Below are 17,590 nucleotides of genomic sequence, written 5' to 3' on the forward strand. Positions count from 1 at the left end.
AATATAGAACTAAAAATTCAAAAATGAATGTTAAAAATTGTTTTTATATATAATTGAAAAAAATATTTTTTTAAAAAAAGAATATTATTGTGAGCTCTTGATATTTACAATTTTATGAGCTCTTTTAGTAACCCTTATGCCAGTTATTGTGGTTAAGGCCAAATCTTAATCCTTGCTCCAATCTTTGTAGTTAATAACAAAATATTAATGCCAGTATCACATTCTGTGGAAAGCAGAAAACAGTTCCTCCCTAGCGATGAAGATGAAGTAGCCCAAAGTATTTCATTATACTAACTCCCTTTATAACAACCTTGTGTGAACAAATGAGGAAGGCAGATACCTGATAGCTTAAAGTGAACTACAGAAAGCTATATAAAGTTAAAATAAAGGGCCCTGGGAAGTCTATAGAGTTGTCAACTTCACCAGTGCCTTTTTTCCTTATTCCTTTGACTAAGACCAGGGAGAAGCAGTTAAATTTTTTCCTGTGAATAAATCCAGTATAACTTTATATTCTTCCCCAGGGATCCCTGAATTCTCCCTTATACTGCCACGCAGGGAAGACTTAAAAAAATAAATACTTGCTATGGTGAGGGAGAGAGAGTACTGATAAGGCTAGAGGAAAAGGATTATGGATCAGGAAAGAGGGCACAGCTGAGAAGTAAAAATGTGCATTCTAAAAGTCGCTGAGGATGAGAAATGCATAGAGTGTTTTGGCTACAAGACCAGTTTGTTTATTTGTAGCCTAAAATCCTTGTACAGAAGTTGTGGAAGATAATCACTGACAATTGTGTAGCAGTTTAAAGATTGCAAATGCTTTATACTTTATCTGTTTTGAGCCTTACTATTATCCTCATAAGTTGGTACCATAATTCCCATTTTATAGATAGAGAATCTGAGTGTTGGAGATGATATGTCTTGCTCATGGTCACACAGCTAATTAAGATCAGAGATATGGTATGGTAGACATAGGTTTAAATCCTCTCTTTGATGTTACCTATTTAAGTAACATTGGGAAAATCTCTTGATCTTCCTGGCCTTTATCAATAAAATTAGAGGGTTGAACTAGATTGCCTTTGAGATCCATTTTACCTCTAAATTTGTGATCTTATAAACAGATGGTATCACTGTTGGAGGAAAAAGATTGCTGACTGGAATTCTTTCTTTTCTATTCCTTCTTGGCTTCTAGAAAGGGACAGAGCTGAATCTTTCCAGAACATGTCTGTACCCAGCCATGGAGACTGGCCTTGGGCATAACCTTTCTTCCTTTTTTTTTTCACTACCCTCTACCTTACCTCCCATTAGAGGGTGGAGATCTTGCTTGATGCCCCATCCTTCTCATTCACACTTCTTTCTGTTTCAGTTTCTCTTTCAGTTTCAGTCTGGGTCTCAGTTTCCATCATTGTCAGTTTATTTGTCTCTCCCCTTTCTAATTGAAGTCAGAGGTTTAAATCAGTCAGACTGTCTTAAAAAATAAAAAGGTTATCAAATAATTTAATCTATTTTAAGTTGTTTCTGTTGGGAAGTTTATAGAATTCAGAATAAAATCATAGCATAGCTATTGAGCTAACTATTGGCCAGAGACTGGATTCTCTGCCTTATTTAAACCTTATCTAAATTCAAGCTAGCCACTGGCCTCTCCCATTAACCACCTTGTACTCAACCAATGTACAAACTTGCAAACACAGCTTCCATTGCCAACTATAGACTTTATGTGAGGAGGGGAAAAAAATCAGGATAAGGAAATAACTTAAGGAACATTGAGTAAACAAAACATTTACGAATGCCTGTTAATGAACCAATCATGGAGAAGGGAAAGCTGAAGAAAGAAAAATCTTTTAGAGCCTTCTCAACCATTCAGAGAAAAATAGTCCAGTTGTCTCTTTCCCAGAGTTTTGTCCTCTGGGAAGATTATCATAAGCCACAAGGAACAAAGTGACAGAGTTTCCAATCACCACCCCTGACTTCCTATTCTTCCTTCTCCTTGGGTGCTGGTAGGTAGGGAGAAGGGTGATGCTACATCACTGACACTAGAGGAAATGCTCATTTCCAAAGACTGTCTCGCTACATAGTCTGTCAGTTAAAAAATCTTCCTGGACAGTGTAACCTGACCCAGGCCACTTCAAGTTGTTTCATCTCTTCCTTGGCTAAGAATAGACTGGAGGTCCCAAGGTCATTACCTAGAATTTAAACTATTTCACCCACCTGCTGGGGAATTCAACTGAACCTGTCCAAATAAACCATTACACTCTGAATTTGAACCTACTCTTGTAGACTCCAAGTCTAGCATTCTGTCCACTACACACAGGTGTCAAACATGTGATCCAGGAGTGCATGGCCCACAGAACCTCGAAGTAGTTAGAAAATATTTAACAAAATATATAAAAATACAATAAATATAGATAATATTAATATGCAGTTCTTTAAGTCAATATGTGCCCTCAGGGATCCTTATTTGACACCACTGCCCTATATCACTCTGTTTCAAGTAAGTCTGGAAAGATACTTGGGGCATGCTTGTAAAGTTTACTAACTATCAGACTTGAAATTTTGGACTTTGTTCAGTAGGCAAAGGAGCATCATTGAAGGTTTCTGAGTAGGGAAGTTACATGAAAAGAGTTAATTCATTTCACAGAGTTGAAAATTTTATTCCTTTCAAGCTAGTTTATTCACCATAGAGTCAATAAAATGTGCCAATAATATTCAACTGAACCATTTTCCTCAGACTCTACAATTATAATCCAGCATAAAATTATCAACTGCTAGTAAAATCTTATTTTGTTTCATTTATGTTTCATTGTGGCGTAGAGGTGACCCTGGGCTCCTGAAGCCTGTCACAGTAAAGCACACATACACACACACACACACACACACACACAAACACACATACACACTTTGCAGGTTCCACTTATCAAACTATAAAAGGTTCAAGGATGAGTCAGATGTTCTCAAACCACAGATTGTTTCTGTGGTCTAAGAACCATTGTCTCTGATTTCTGAGAGGGTTATAAATGTTTATTGACTGACTGATCAGAAGGCTTGCTGTTAGCTAATGAATAGTTTTGGCCACAACTCTTGAAACTCAAGAGATCAAGTTCTATGTTGATAGAGAAAGTAGAGACATTGAGAAAATCAGATGCATTTAAGGTATAGAATTATAGAATAATCAAAACTACATGAAAGAAAAAATACTAAATTAAACCCTTAACATAAAAAAAATACTTAAACTCCATATGAAGCAGTTTTCTTTTCTTTGTAAAAAGCACTTAGGGGAAAACACTCAATTTTTTCAGGGAAATGATTTTTTGATTTAAAGTTCCATTAGGGAAAAAAAGCAGGCATTGACTTCTTTTGATTAGATCATCAAAATTTGTTTTTCTAGGGGACAAATTGTGAAAGAAGAAAAAAATTAGGTTCAAAATTTAGCTTAGGGAAACTAAGTGGTATTAGAGTTAATGTATGTGCCCTGCCTATTTTACATTTCTTCATTCAAAGCATGCCAAAGCTTTGTCAGAAACACAAATTACAAAAATGAAATGTTTTTTTTTTCATTTAAATGAGTAAAATCAAGGCAGTGCTATCAGGTGGTATTTTTTTAAATGCCAAGTTTCTATAGATTTGTCAAATCATATTTCTGTACCTACCTCTTTTCTTTCCTTACAAAACTCTATGTCACACTGCTGTACTAGTCGTTCTCAGACTGGACACATACTTTCTTTAGTACCTGCTTCAATTCACTTGCACAGGTCTTTCTCCTTGACCAGAATGCCCTTCTCAGCCTCTCAGAATCCTTGTTTTACTTACAGCCATAGACTCAGTTCCCAGCTCTTCTATGAAACTTCTTTCTACCATCCTACCCACTGTTAGTGTAAAGATATATTAGTCCCTCCTTTCCCCATATGCTTGATGACAAGAATTTTGTTCCATTAAAAAAAAATTGTATCCCCTGCAACTAGCTCACTATGTAGTAATAGTAGGCACTTAATAAATTCTTGTTTATTGAAATTGAATTCAAGAAAATTGAATTAATTTTCTAAAAAAATCAATTTCCAGCCATTCCCAGATCTCCCTTCTGAATTCTATTTGCCCTACAGATAATCCCCATTCAGTCTAGATACATCTCACTATAGGGATCTCTACACTCATCAGGCTTAGGGCTTAGATAACCATGTCATAACCCCAACATACGTATGGTACAGAAGCTCTGGACCAGGGATTTGAACCTCATTCCTGATTAATTTCCAAAAGGACTATCTATAGACATCTATTGTTTATGTCAAACTTTTCATCTGTTTCTAGCACTTAGCACAGTGCTTTGGTCATAGTAGGTGCTTAATAGTTGCTTCTTGATTGACTTGAATTGACTCAATTTCTATGTAAGGTATTCATAGAGGACTGTAAAATGAGGAGGGACTCAGACTTGTGATTTCATTAATAGAAGGAACTTCCAGGGCAGGAAATTCCTCTTGCATAAGTAAATTCCTTCTCTGCAACTTAGAGTATTAGAATGTTGCCCAGGGCAGAGAGAGCTTAAATCACTTACCATGATCACACAGCTAATATGTGTCAGAAGCAAGACTTGATCTCAGTTTTTCCTGGCTTCAGTAGTTGTTCTCCAGCCATTAGACAGTATTGCCTGTCTGCAATGTAAAAATTAAATCAACTTCAATAGTATAAACTACTAATATCAGATTCAAACTCATACCATAGCATCAAATGAGTGCAAATGTCTTCTAAAAAATGCTCAATTGTTGATCTCATTTTGTATTAATAGAGGTTGACACAAAGAGAATAAAGGCTTAAAACATTAGTGTGGCTTATACAATGATCACTTTAATATAGTCCCTTTTCTCTTTAAGTCTCTCTCCTCACTCTCTACCATTTCTATTTCCTTCTCTCTGCCTTGAAGCATGTTGTGGCAGAAAACAGTTAGCAGCAGTCCTTGGGAAACCACCTGAAAATTACCACTCATGATCTTTGGTATTAGTGATGTTAAATACACTTTAAACAGTGTTGAATAAAAGGGAATGTTGCTGCTTTCTCCTGATCTCATTACTGCCCTGAAAACACAGGAAAGAGCAGGGATTTGGAAGAACCCAATGTGCTACTCTTCTTTAGTTGATACCATGTTCTCTAGTTGAATCTGCCAATACCAATAAATAGCTCTTACCCCCTTCAGCAGCATCCTATGGCAGCAGGCTTAATGTGGTTATTCACTCTAGGGAAGTCAAGACTAGAATAGCATTCACATCGAATAGGAAAAGTATGGGAGTAGAGACCTATTGACTGGATAATTACTTGTTACCTAGTTATCATGTCTGATGAGGTTTCTTTTGCAGTCTTTATAATTTGACAGAAAAAAAAAACACTTAGAATGTGTCCAAGTGATTCTGGGTCCTAGTTCTAACTGTTACTACTGGATGGCCATGGGTAAGTTTCTCCATCCATAAAATGTATAGAGTAATAATCACTTTCGAAAGGTTTTATGAAAATAATATATATGTGAAAATTCATATAAGAAACTATTATAAAATATATAATTGTTTTAAGTTAAATATATTCATATACAGATGCATTTATTTATTTCTCAATTTAATTAGTTAAAAATAAATATAATAAATGACTTTATAATGATTTATCATCCTGCAGATAAATAAAATTATGTCTGCCCACCCTTATTAAAAGGATTCTTTATAATCATCTATTTTCATAATTAATACAAATCTAAGTGGAAATTATGAAATCTTGGGCACCATTCAGCAAAACAGCTAAACAATGATAATACAGGGCTGACTGATTTGATTAAGTAACATTTAATTATCAGACAAAATTAATTTTCCATTAAAGGAAACAGATTGTGAGCATAAGTATACAGAAAAAGGGGAAAGTATACAAAAAAAGGGAAACATTTTAAAGCAAACATACTTTTATGGTAGAGCAAGTAGTTAAGGCGTGAAGTAGTATAGAATAAACTTGAGAATATAATTTACTGAAACCATGATAATTAAAAAGCAGGTATTAGTATTCTAGAACCATCTGCTTGATAGCTATAATTCTAACATAAACATTCTTAGAAAGGTTTTCCTGTGTGCTATATAAGTTTAATCATGTTAAAATAAAGTAAAAGTCTTTTACACTGATCAACTTGTCTACTCTCCAGCTTTTTAAAAGATACTGATTAGGCATAAAAAGAGATATTGTATAAATTTTCCTTTTGTTCCCCTAACTTTATAAACCTAGTTAAAGGATGCCTCTAGGTTTAAGGATATGGAAGATATTTATTTTGTTAGCCCTTGACCAGAAATGTGTCTTTTGTTGCTGAATGTGCTGCTGGCAGTAGGAGTATAATACTGAGCAACTCCCCTTCACACCTCTGAGCTCTTTCTCCAGACAGCATCTTAAAATGTCCATTAATTCTTCCATGATTTTTATTGGCAGGTTTCTCATAGACACTGATTGCCACTCTCTGTGACTTAGTCATTACTATTTTATCATTGTCATGTCTGAAAATGCTATTCCTAATCCTAATTGCACAGGACCAAACTAATGATAAAACTTACAGTCTTAGCAAGGCCAGAGTATGAACTACAGATATACATACATACAGTTAGTCACTGGGGCCATACCCAAATCCTTGCCATTTTTAGTAGGGTTCACTAGAGCTGATGCTGCTCTGACATAACCTCCATGAATTTTGTGATGAAACATTGGAGTAGGACTTTGGTGGAGCTTTATATCATGCAAAATATGATTTGCACTATCCAAGTACTATTCAATCAGAAGAAATGTATATATGGACAGCAAACTGTTCCAGGCTTTGAGCACCCTCCTCATCACAACCCCTAACAAACACAAAATATCCAGCAATTCTTGCTGCTCTCTACACTTTACCTTGCTAGATGGAGTTGGAAAGCACACCTCCTTTGGAAATTTTCCTTATGGAAAACAAGCAAACAAATAAAAAATATAAAATATATACTTGATGATGTATGACTAAGAGTGAAGCTAATCAATGATAGAGATCTTCACTATATTCTAAAATCTAGCAAAGTGCCCATAACATAGTTGCTGGTTGATTATGAGACCAGTACTCTGTTCAGTCATATTTAGCATACTCTCAGGGACATTTTACAAGGCATAAAGCCCTTATTCAGCTTTAAACCTTCATAATTTTATTTGTACTAATGATAGAAGTACACTGTAAAGGACATTTAAAAGCTGAAACCTTAAAATTTTAAAGCAACAGAGTTTGATTTTTCTAAGCCTTCAATATAACTGAAATCATTTGTAACAGTTTGCAAACTGATTTTCTGTTGCTATTCTGTGGTTTCATGAATTGCAGTTGTGGAGAAAAAAAAATTGACCCCAAATTGACAATGACACTTAAAAAACTCTAAGAATTCATCCTATTCATACCATTTATATTGCATCTTTATCATTAGTAAATATGAAGTTATTAAGGTTTAAAGTTTTATGAGGATAACCACCCTGTAGATATAGAGAAAATATTAATGGAATAAAAGCACTTAGCTATATAATCATCTCCTTATCTCCTTAGAAGAATAGCATGTAAGATTTTAACACTTGAGGACTGCTGAAAACAAACTCTTCTAACTAATGCTAAACCTATGAAGAGTAGTTGCTCTCTGGTGACAAATTTTACACCATTTTAAAATAGAAAACTGAGAATTAGGTTCAAAAAATTGACTACAAGTAATAGTATCGATAATATAAGTAAGTTAAAATATTTCTAACTTTTGATTATTAGATGTATATCAGACACGTTTAAATAATGAATACCTTTAAATTATGAATCTTTAGGATACTCATGAAATCAAAGAATACATAGGATAATAGCAATGAGTACATAGGCTCAACATCGATTATAGACAGAGTTTAAAATATTAGAATGTTATTCCTACTATATTAACAAAAAGCATAATTTTAATGCCTAAACATGATTAGACAACCCTTCATATGAAAAAAGATTGAAGAACTTAGTGGCCTACGTAAATTAGCATGGAAAATTTAAAAATATAAAATATAAAATTGCAATTATAACGGTTAACATTTATATATCACTTTAATGTTTGAAAAGGATTTCCTAAATATGGAATACAATTTGGTCTTCACAGCCACCTTGGTAAGTAAGTACTATTATTATCCCCATTTTATAGATGAGGCTGAGAAAATTTAAGTGAGTTGACCAAGGTCATACAGCTAAAGTGTCTGAGGCAGGGTTTTAACTCAGGTCTTCCTGACTCTAGGTCTAAAACTCCATCTACTGTGCCACCTAGATACCTATTATTATTAAGCTGTTGCAATTTTAAATTATGTTTAGAGTTATGCCATTGGGCAAGTCTCTTAACTTCCCTGAACCTCATCTCTAAAATGATGGAGTTGGGCCTCATGGCCTCTGATGTTCCTTGCAATTATGTATCTATAATCCTAAGTAGTGTCCAGGATAAGGGGAAAAATTATAATTGGGGATATGTAACTATTCATATATTTCATATCTCATCTTTCTCCTCAGGTCCAATCATGAATCACTAAGTGATGGCTAAGCATCTCTACCTGTACAATATCTCTCCCCATTGATATCTCAAGCTCAACACAATTAACATCCACCTTTCTTCCTAATTTCTTGTTTCTGTATAGGGTATCACCATCCTTCCAGTCACCCATATTCTCAGCCTTCACGCCATCATCTTCACTCTCATTTATCAATGCCCAATCAGTTGCCAAATATTGTCATTTCTACCTGTAAAATGTATATTATTTATACTCTCATCACCTCTAATTAATATTCTCCTCTGCAGTCTCTTTCTCTCTAATCCGTCTTTCTTAAAGCTGCCAAACTGACGTTCTGAAAACACAGGTCCATATCTTCTTTCACAACATGGCTAATATGGAAATATGTTTTGCATGATTGCACATGTAAAACCAATTTCTAATTGCTCACTTTCTCAAGGAGGTGAGAGGAAAAAGAGGAAAGGAGAGAATTTGGAACTCGAAAAAAATTTTTTTTAAATTATTGTTACATGTAATTGGAAAAAAAAACTATATATATATATATATATATATATTTAAAGCACAAGTCCAACCAGATCACTTTGCTCAAGAACTCTGAGCTCCTCCCTCTGAAAAAGTACAAATTTATCTGGTTGGGATTAAAAACTAGTCACAATCTGGCCCTAACCTTTCTTTCAATGAGGATTGCACATCATTCTCCTTCCAGTCAAACTGGTCTAGTTGCTATTCTCTGTACATTAAGTTCCACACCCCTCCCCCTCTATGCTGTTTCACAGACTGTCCCCTAGTCCTAGCATGCTCACTCTTTTCACCTTCACCTCTTAGAATCCTGAGCTCCTTCTAAGGCTAAATTCAAGTACAATCTTTCCTGATTCATCTAGTTATCAGTGCTCCCCATTCTGCAAATTACCTTACATTAATGTTACATGTTTTGTATTTACTTACCTCTGTATATATTGTTTCCCTCTCCCTTTTCTTTTAGGAGACTGTCCTTGAGTTTATGGACAATTTTTTGTCTTTATAACCCCAGTACCTAGCTCGGTGCATGACATAGAGGAAGCACAAATATTTGCTGAATGTATATAGAAATTTATGAGAAGTAGTAGAGTAGACAGATTGCTACTCTTGGGGTTAGAAGGACCCGAGTTTTAATCATATTCCAGACACTTTCTGCATGACCTTTGCCAAGTTAACTAACTTCTCTCAGGGTGATGATAGCACTTACCTCATAGCCCTGTTGTAAAGATCAAATGAGAAATGTATGTGAAGTGTTTTGGAAAAGTTAAAAGCATTATTCAGGGTGTCCCAAAGGTGTTAGTGTAGGCTATTAAAGCTTAAACCTACACTAAGACCTTTAAGACACCTTGAATAAATGTGAGCCATTATATACCTATGAAATTGCAAGGAAAAAACACGAATGTCAAATAAATTGGAAAATTTAAATCCTGCCCTTACTTTGAAATATTAATGTCACTGCCCACAATATCCTATTTTTATCTATGTACAAATAAAATTACGAATTCTCTCAGGGGAAAAAAGGGTTTTGCTACTTTTTTTTGTTTGGCATATATACACATAAAGAGAATAAATAGTAACAAAATCTCCAAATGGTTTTATCTTTAATGGAAAAAAAGATAAACCCAAAAAAGTCAATAATCAGAAGCAAAAATGCTACAGGGAAGAGTTAAAGTAAGTTTTCATTTTCCCCCTAGCGTGTTAGATAATTTTATTTACTTCATGATTTGCTATGGCCAGAAAACCCAATTCCTAGTAGTTAGCCTTCTGGTTATGATCCTCTTTTGTCATAAGTACTGCAATTTCAAGGAAATATGAGTGTCCCTTCTTCTCTTTAAACCTCTATGCCTAAATTTCCTCCATCATAAATGTTATGAACAGTGCTTACATTTCTCCAGCACTGAAGAACACTAAAATTCATTTGAAGACCAAAGATTGCTTTAACATGGGAGTTTCACCTATGGAAAACTGGATGTTTGCTGAATTTTGCTAAATAAGCAAGCAATATTATTGAAGAGAGAGAGGGAGAAATTCAAAGAGGACTAGCACATAAGGATTTAGGGGGAATTTTCTAGTCCAGTAACAGACAAATTCAATTATAAAATGATGTTTTAAATTGTCATTTTGAGCCTTATGATATACAAACATTCTTGAAAAGGGAATGGGAATAGAATGGTCACATATTCTACAATTCAGTATCATTGGCTTCCTTGCTGTTCCTTACACATATCACTCCACCTCCCAAATGAGTACATGAGTACTTTTTCACTGGTTGTTCCTCATGCCTAGAATTCTCTCTCTCTCTCTCTCTGCATTTTGGCTTCCCCTTGTTTGCTTTAAGATTCAGATAAAAACCCCTTTTACAAGAAGCCTTCTTTTGTCTTCTTTAATGCTAGTTCTCTCTTTCTATAATTATCTCCAATTTATCCTTGTTTGTTATACATAGTTGTACAAAAGTGTACATAGTGTAAAAAGCATACATATCTTGTTTGCACATAGTTATTTGCATGTTGTCTCCACCATTAGACTGTGAGCTCCTTGAGGACAAGGATTGTTTTCATTTTTCTTTATGTTCCTAGCACTTAGCACTGTGCCTGAGAAATAGTAGGTGCTTAATAAATGTTTGTTGACTTGACTTATTCAATATCAGTCAATACTTGTCACAGGCCCCTTGGGGTTTCCCAGGTCACCACCATAGGAAAGCAAAAGACCCAAACTGATGACTTCTAGGAAAAGGACCCTGAGAGAGAAGAGACAAGAGAGAAGCAAAAAAAGCAGAACCTTTAGAAGACTATTTTTAAGTATCACCCACTATTTTTAATCTAACCCAGCCATTTGCTTGAGTCTCCCTACTGCTGCTCTGCCCCCTTGAGAATTAGTAGCACCATCATTTCTGAACTCCAAGATCTATGATAGATCTGAATCCCAGGGTGGTGCCTTATATTCAGGAGACAAATCAATTTTGCCTCAGAGGGGTCCTCCAAGACAGTAATATCCAAACACTTCTGATGGCAGATCCCAGCAGTAAAACATTTTTGAGTATGCACTACAGATATGTGTATCCTTACTTATTTATAAATTATATATCCATATCATACATATATAAACTATTTCTCTACTAACAAGTGCATTATAAAATTTGCATGAACAGTAATCATTTCAAATAGATGAGATAAAAATAAATTGTATTTAATCTTAGAGATCATAGGGAGTTACTGGAGTTTACTGAGTAGAAAAATGACATGATCAGACCTGTGCTTTAGGAAAAACACTTTGGCAGCTCCATGGAGCATGTATTGGAGAGGAGAGAGGTTTTTGGTGAAGAGACCAATTAGGAGGCTATTGCAATAGCCTAGGTGAGAAGTAATGATGACTTGAATTAGGGTGATGGTTGTATAAAGAGAAAGAAGGAGATTAGATGTGGGTTGAAGGAAAGTGAGGAATCAAAACCATTGCTGTTTAGAACGTAGGTGTCTGGAAAAATGCAGGTGCAGTAGATTTGAAAGTAATTGAAAAGTTTAGTAGATGGGTAGGTTTAAGAGGAAAGATAATGTAATGATATCTGCACTCTAGATCATAATCCATCCCTGACTACTCATCCTGTGTGACTCACTCTTTCCCACCTAAAATGAAAAAGGAGGAAGTAGCAGTCTTACTTACTAGTCACTCACTGCTTTGGAGTTCACTGGTGCCTAACACAGTCATGAAGTAATATGAGGAACAACAGGTGGTAGTGGAATTTTTCTAATGGTACCTGTATAGTTACTAAATGATGGGATTAGTTTAGTGTATAACTTTCATGAGGGGCCTTTATTCAACTCAGAAGAGGGTAGTTTGGGGAGTTTGCACAAAAGATAGAGGAGACAGAGTGGGGAGTTTTGAGAGTTGGAAATAAGCCTTGGAAATAAGCCTTCCAATAAGTTGGAAATAAGAGGAGGATTTGATTTGCCTTCCCGCTCTTTGATTGGTTAATCATACAACACTTTGAGTCATGGCCCCACTGGTCTTCACTTTGGAGACCGCACTCTAGGCTGTTAACAACAAAAATGCACCTTTTTAATTCAAGCGTGTAAATCTAAGAGTCTTTAGATCTAATAATCTTTACTCAGTCCTCATCCTTCTTGACCTTTCTACTGCATTCAATATTACATTTTCCTCCTAGGTACACTCTGGGATTTTGTGACATTACTGTCTTCTTGTTCTTCTACTTGATTTACTGGCTTATCATTATTCATAACACACACACACACACACACACACACACACACACACACACACACACAATAACTCAGCATATACCCCAATACTCTGTCGTGGGATCTTTTTTCTTTTCTCCCTAGGTGACCTCATCAGCTTCCCTCAGTTTAATTATCATCTCTATGTTGATGAATCATAGGTCTGTATATCCAGCCTCAGTCTCTCTCCAGAGTTCCTAGCTCATATCATCAATTGCCTTTTAAAAATTTTCAGATGGACTTCTTTAATCATCTCAAATATAATAGGCCTAAAACAGAACTCATTATCTTTCCCTTCAAACTCATATATCTACTAAAATTCCTTATCTTTGTTGAGGGTGCCTCTTTTTCTAATCTAACAGTTTTGTAACCTTATCATTATTTCCTACTCATTACTCTCCCTCATTCCATATATCCAGTCAGTTACCAAACCTTTTTTTTAATTATTTTTCTACCTCCAAAACAGATCAAAATCTTGAAACTGACCCCTCCTCTCTACTCAAACAGGTACCATCTTAGTTCAGACTCTTGTTGCCTCTGAACTGGACTATTGCAATACACTCTAACTTAGTCTCCTTATACCACTATATTCCACCTTCCAGACAACTGCCAATGTGATTTTCTTTAAACATATATTTAACAATGCCATACCCCTAGGCAATAAACTCTAGGGGCAGTTTATTGACTCTACGATAAAATATAAATATAAATACTTCTGTTTAAAGGTGCAGTGAGTAGAAAGTTCAGTGGTGCAGTTAATAGAGTGCTGGGACTGAAGTCAGGAAGACCTGAGTTCATATCCAGCCTTGGATACTTATTAGTTGTATGACCATGGAGAAGTCACTTAACTGTGACCTGCCTCAGTTTCCTCAATGTAAAATGATGACCATACTGGGACCTACCTCATAGGATTGTTAGAATCAAATAAAATAATATCTGTAAGGTGATGAGCAACAATGCCTGGCACATGTTGTTGCTTAATAGACACTTCCCCTTTCCCCTATTTGACTTTTAATGCCCTTCACAATGTTGTCTCAACCCAACTTTTTAACCTCATTATACAATAATTGCCTTCCTGCTCCCTACAGTCCAGCCAAACTGTTCTTCTCTCTTATCTTCACATGGCATTTAACTTCTGCATCTTGACACCACCATCCCATGCATCACACTCCCACTTGACATCTCTCTTCACATCTCCCACTTCCTTTGCAACAGTTTCCAAGTACTGCTTTCTACATACAAAGCCTCTCCTACCTTGCATTTAATTACATTTCATTTCTGTTCTATTTATTTCACATATACATACACATACATACATAAATGCAAACACACACACACACACAGGTCATCTCTTGGGTCATAGTTGAAGGAAAGAAAGGAGTATTTTCAATCAAGAGTGGGGAGCCTTGAGGGGTGGTACCACTTCTGTCCCCAAGGGATCAAGGACCCTGATGAACAGCATCATTTCTGGTCTCAAGGGAGAAGGTACCCTAAGAGGTAGATGTGAGATCAGGGTAAGGCCAGAGTGTAGGCCAAGAAAGCAGTGACCACACCTCTCCCCAGATCACACTACCTTGTAAAAAATGAAAACTTCCAAGAACTTTCTTTGAAAGCAACATATTTTGAAAACTTGATGTTTCTGGTTTGGGAGGGAAAGCAGTGTTCTTATTATTTCATTATTTTTTGTTAGGAAAGGCTGTTTTTCAGAATGGCATCTTCATCAGTTCTTAACTGATACAGAAATTATGGAAGCAAAGAAAGGATAAGAACTGAAGTTGCTCACCAAGACTCATTTGCATGGAAGGAAAATAGATATAAGAAGTATGAACAAAATAGGCACTTTGGCTTAATAGATGTCAATACCCCAACCTTAAGAAGTATCCCTTAATTGAATAAGACCATTAAAAACATTCTGGAAAAGAGCAATGTCAAACCAAAATCAACTGCCTGTAGTCTACACCAGCTGCTGATTAATCAGTGAAAGGATATGCTTCAGCAGCATAAAGGGAGAAAGCAGATTCAAAAAATGAAAGAGCAGCAAAAGAGAGCCAAAGGAGGCTATTTCAAGTTGGATTTTATAAGACATGGCCCACTGCAATTTCTTAGAGCTCTTCCAAGATGGAAACTGGTGAAACCTGAGTGAAAGAAGGCTATTCAGATCTCCATATGGATCACAAAGTTAAAGGTCAAGGAAAAACTGGAGCAAACAAAAGTCAACCTGGCCAGAAACCAATTTTAGAACACCAGTCTAGCAAAGTAAGGAAAGTTCTATAAGCTGATATGAGAGTGACTAGATCAGTTACCATAGCAGCAAAGCAGATCCCTATACTAGCTTTATCACTTGGTCAATGAAAACCGACCAGAAAGAAAATACTAACTGACAAAGTCCTCTTCCAAAGATTGAACTTAAACCTGATGAAGTAAAGAACTTTCTTTCTAAAGTTGATGGTGAAGAAAATCCAAAGGACCCACTTACTGAAGGACCTCCTCATAATTTCAGAAAATCAAAGGAAAGAAATTGATAAATTTATAGGTAAAGAATACTTACCTGAGATGAATGTTGCCTCTCAAGTGAGAGGGTAGTACACCTTTGTACCTAAAATCCATGAGAAATCTTGAAAAAAAAAGTAAAATTCACTGAAATGCCCTAGCTCAGGAAGATTTCATTAATTTGGGGGCAGAGCCAAGATCCAGAGTGAAAGCAGTGACTTGCTCGAGCTCTAGCCCAAGCCCTCCAAATACCTGTAAAAAAGTGGCTCTGAACAAATTCTAGAGCAGCAGAATACACAAAAAGACAGAGTGAAACAAATTTCCAGCCCAAGACAACCTAGATGGTTGATTGGAAAGGTCTATTGCGCTGGGCTGGGAGAGGAATGCAAATCCGCATGGGCTCACAGGTAAAGACCAGGCCTTAGCGAACCTGGAGCAGGCCTCAGCAGACTTAATCACAGGCAGCTGTGGTGGTTTCCAAACTTCTTAACCCACAAATGCCAAAGACAATTTAGAAGGTCAGTAGGAAAGGTCTTTGACCACGCCTCAGGGCACCTACTGTTTCCTGAGCTCTGGGCCCACAGATGGAGGGGAAATAGAGTGGATGATCAGAGGGGGATTGCAGGGATCTCTTTGCTAGTGATGAGGCAGGATTCTTTTGCTTTGCACATGCTTGGATCTGGATCACAGTTCTGGTTGGCAGTCCTGGGGCAAGGAGGAGCACTGGTGTGGTGGAGCATGTAGTGGTGGTGGAGAGGAAATCCTCTTCACAGTTCCAAGAGAGAAAAGAGTGCTTGTGGTCACTCACACACCAGAGCACAGGCCAGGAAAGGAGTAAACACCTTGCCCTTGATCATAGTACCTTGGAAGAACTGAAAATTTATAGGTCCCTAGAAGTATCTCTGAAAACAGCTGCACAAAACATCCAAAGCTTGGGACACTACATTCTCCACACTGGAAGCAGACCACTAGCTTAACAAAAAGTTTAAAACTCAAGTAATTGGCTGGGAACATGAGCAAATGTGCAAAAAAAAAAGTCAGACCATAGAATCTTTCTTTGTTGACAAAGAAGATCAAAATATACAACCAGAAGAAGACAATAAAGTCAAAACTCCTACATCCAAACCCTCCAAGAAAAATATTAATCAGTCTCAGGCCACAGAAGAGCTAAAAATGGATTTTGAGAAGCAAGTAAGAGAAGCAGAGGGAAAACTGGGGAGAGTAATGAGACTGATGCAAGAAAATCATGAAAAACAAGTCAACAACTTGCTAAAAGAGACCCATAAAAATACTGAAGAAAATAATACCTTAAAAAACAGCCTAACCCAAATGGCAAAAGAGGTCCAAAAAGCCAATGAGAAGAATGCCTTAAAAAGCAGAATTGGCCAGATGGAAAAGGAAGTCCAAGAACTCACTGAAGAAAATACTTCCTTAAAAATTATAATGGAGCAATTGGAAGCTAGTGATTTTATGAGAAATCAAGACATTGTAAAACAAAACCAAAAGAAAGAAAAAAAAATAGGAGACCATGTAAAATATCTCATTGGAAAAACAACTGACCTGGAAAATAGATCCAGGAGAGATCATTTAAAAATTTGGACTATCTGAAAGCCATGGTAAAAAAAAAAAAAAAAAAAAAAAAAGAAGAGCCTAGACATCATCTTTCAAGAAATGATTAGGGAAAATTGCTCTGATATTCTAGAACTAGAGGGTAAAATAGAAATTGAAAGAGTCCACCAATCACCTCCTGAAAGAGATACCCAGAGGAAAACTCCTAGGAATATTGTAGCCAAATTCCAGAGTTCCCAGGTCAAGGAGAAAATACTGCAAGCAGCCAGAAAGAAACAATTCAAGTATTGTAGAAACACAATCAGGATAACACAATATTTAGCAACTTCTACATTAAGGGACTGGAGGGCTTGGAATACAATATTCCAGAGGTCAAAGGAAATAGGATTGCAGCCAAGAATCACCTGCCCAGAAAAACTGAGTATAATCATTCAGGGGGGAAAATGTACATTTAGTGAAAATAGAGGATTTTCAAGCATTCTTGATGAAAAGACCAGAGCTGAATAGAAAATTTGACTTTCAAATACAAGACTCAAGAGAAGCATGAAGAGGTAAACAGGAAAGAGAAATCATAAGGGACTTATTAAAGTTGAACAGTTTACATTCCTGCATGGAAAAATGATATGTGTAACTCATGATATCTTTGTCAGTAGTAAGGTAGTTGGAAGGGAAAAAATTATAGATAGATAGATAGATACAGAGATAGATAGATAGATAGATAGATAGATAGATAGATAGATAGATAGATAGAT

The 17,590-nt window shown here is 36.1% G+C and overlaps 1 pseudogene; it reads left to right on the forward strand.

Moving 5' to 3' along the window:
• Positions 1-14,487: 14,487 nt before the first annotated feature.
• LOC114048069 overlaps positions 14,488-17,590 on the forward strand; it is a 10,566-nt pseudogene continuing 7,463 nt past the window's right edge.

This window comes from Vombatus ursinus, unplaced genomic scaffold (assembly GCF_900497805.2).
Source record: "Vombatus ursinus unplaced genomic scaffold, bare-nosed wombat genome assembly UNPS02014791.1, whole genome shotgun sequence".
NCBI lineage: Eukaryota > Metazoa > Chordata > Mammalia > Diprotodontia > Vombatidae > Vombatus > Vombatus ursinus.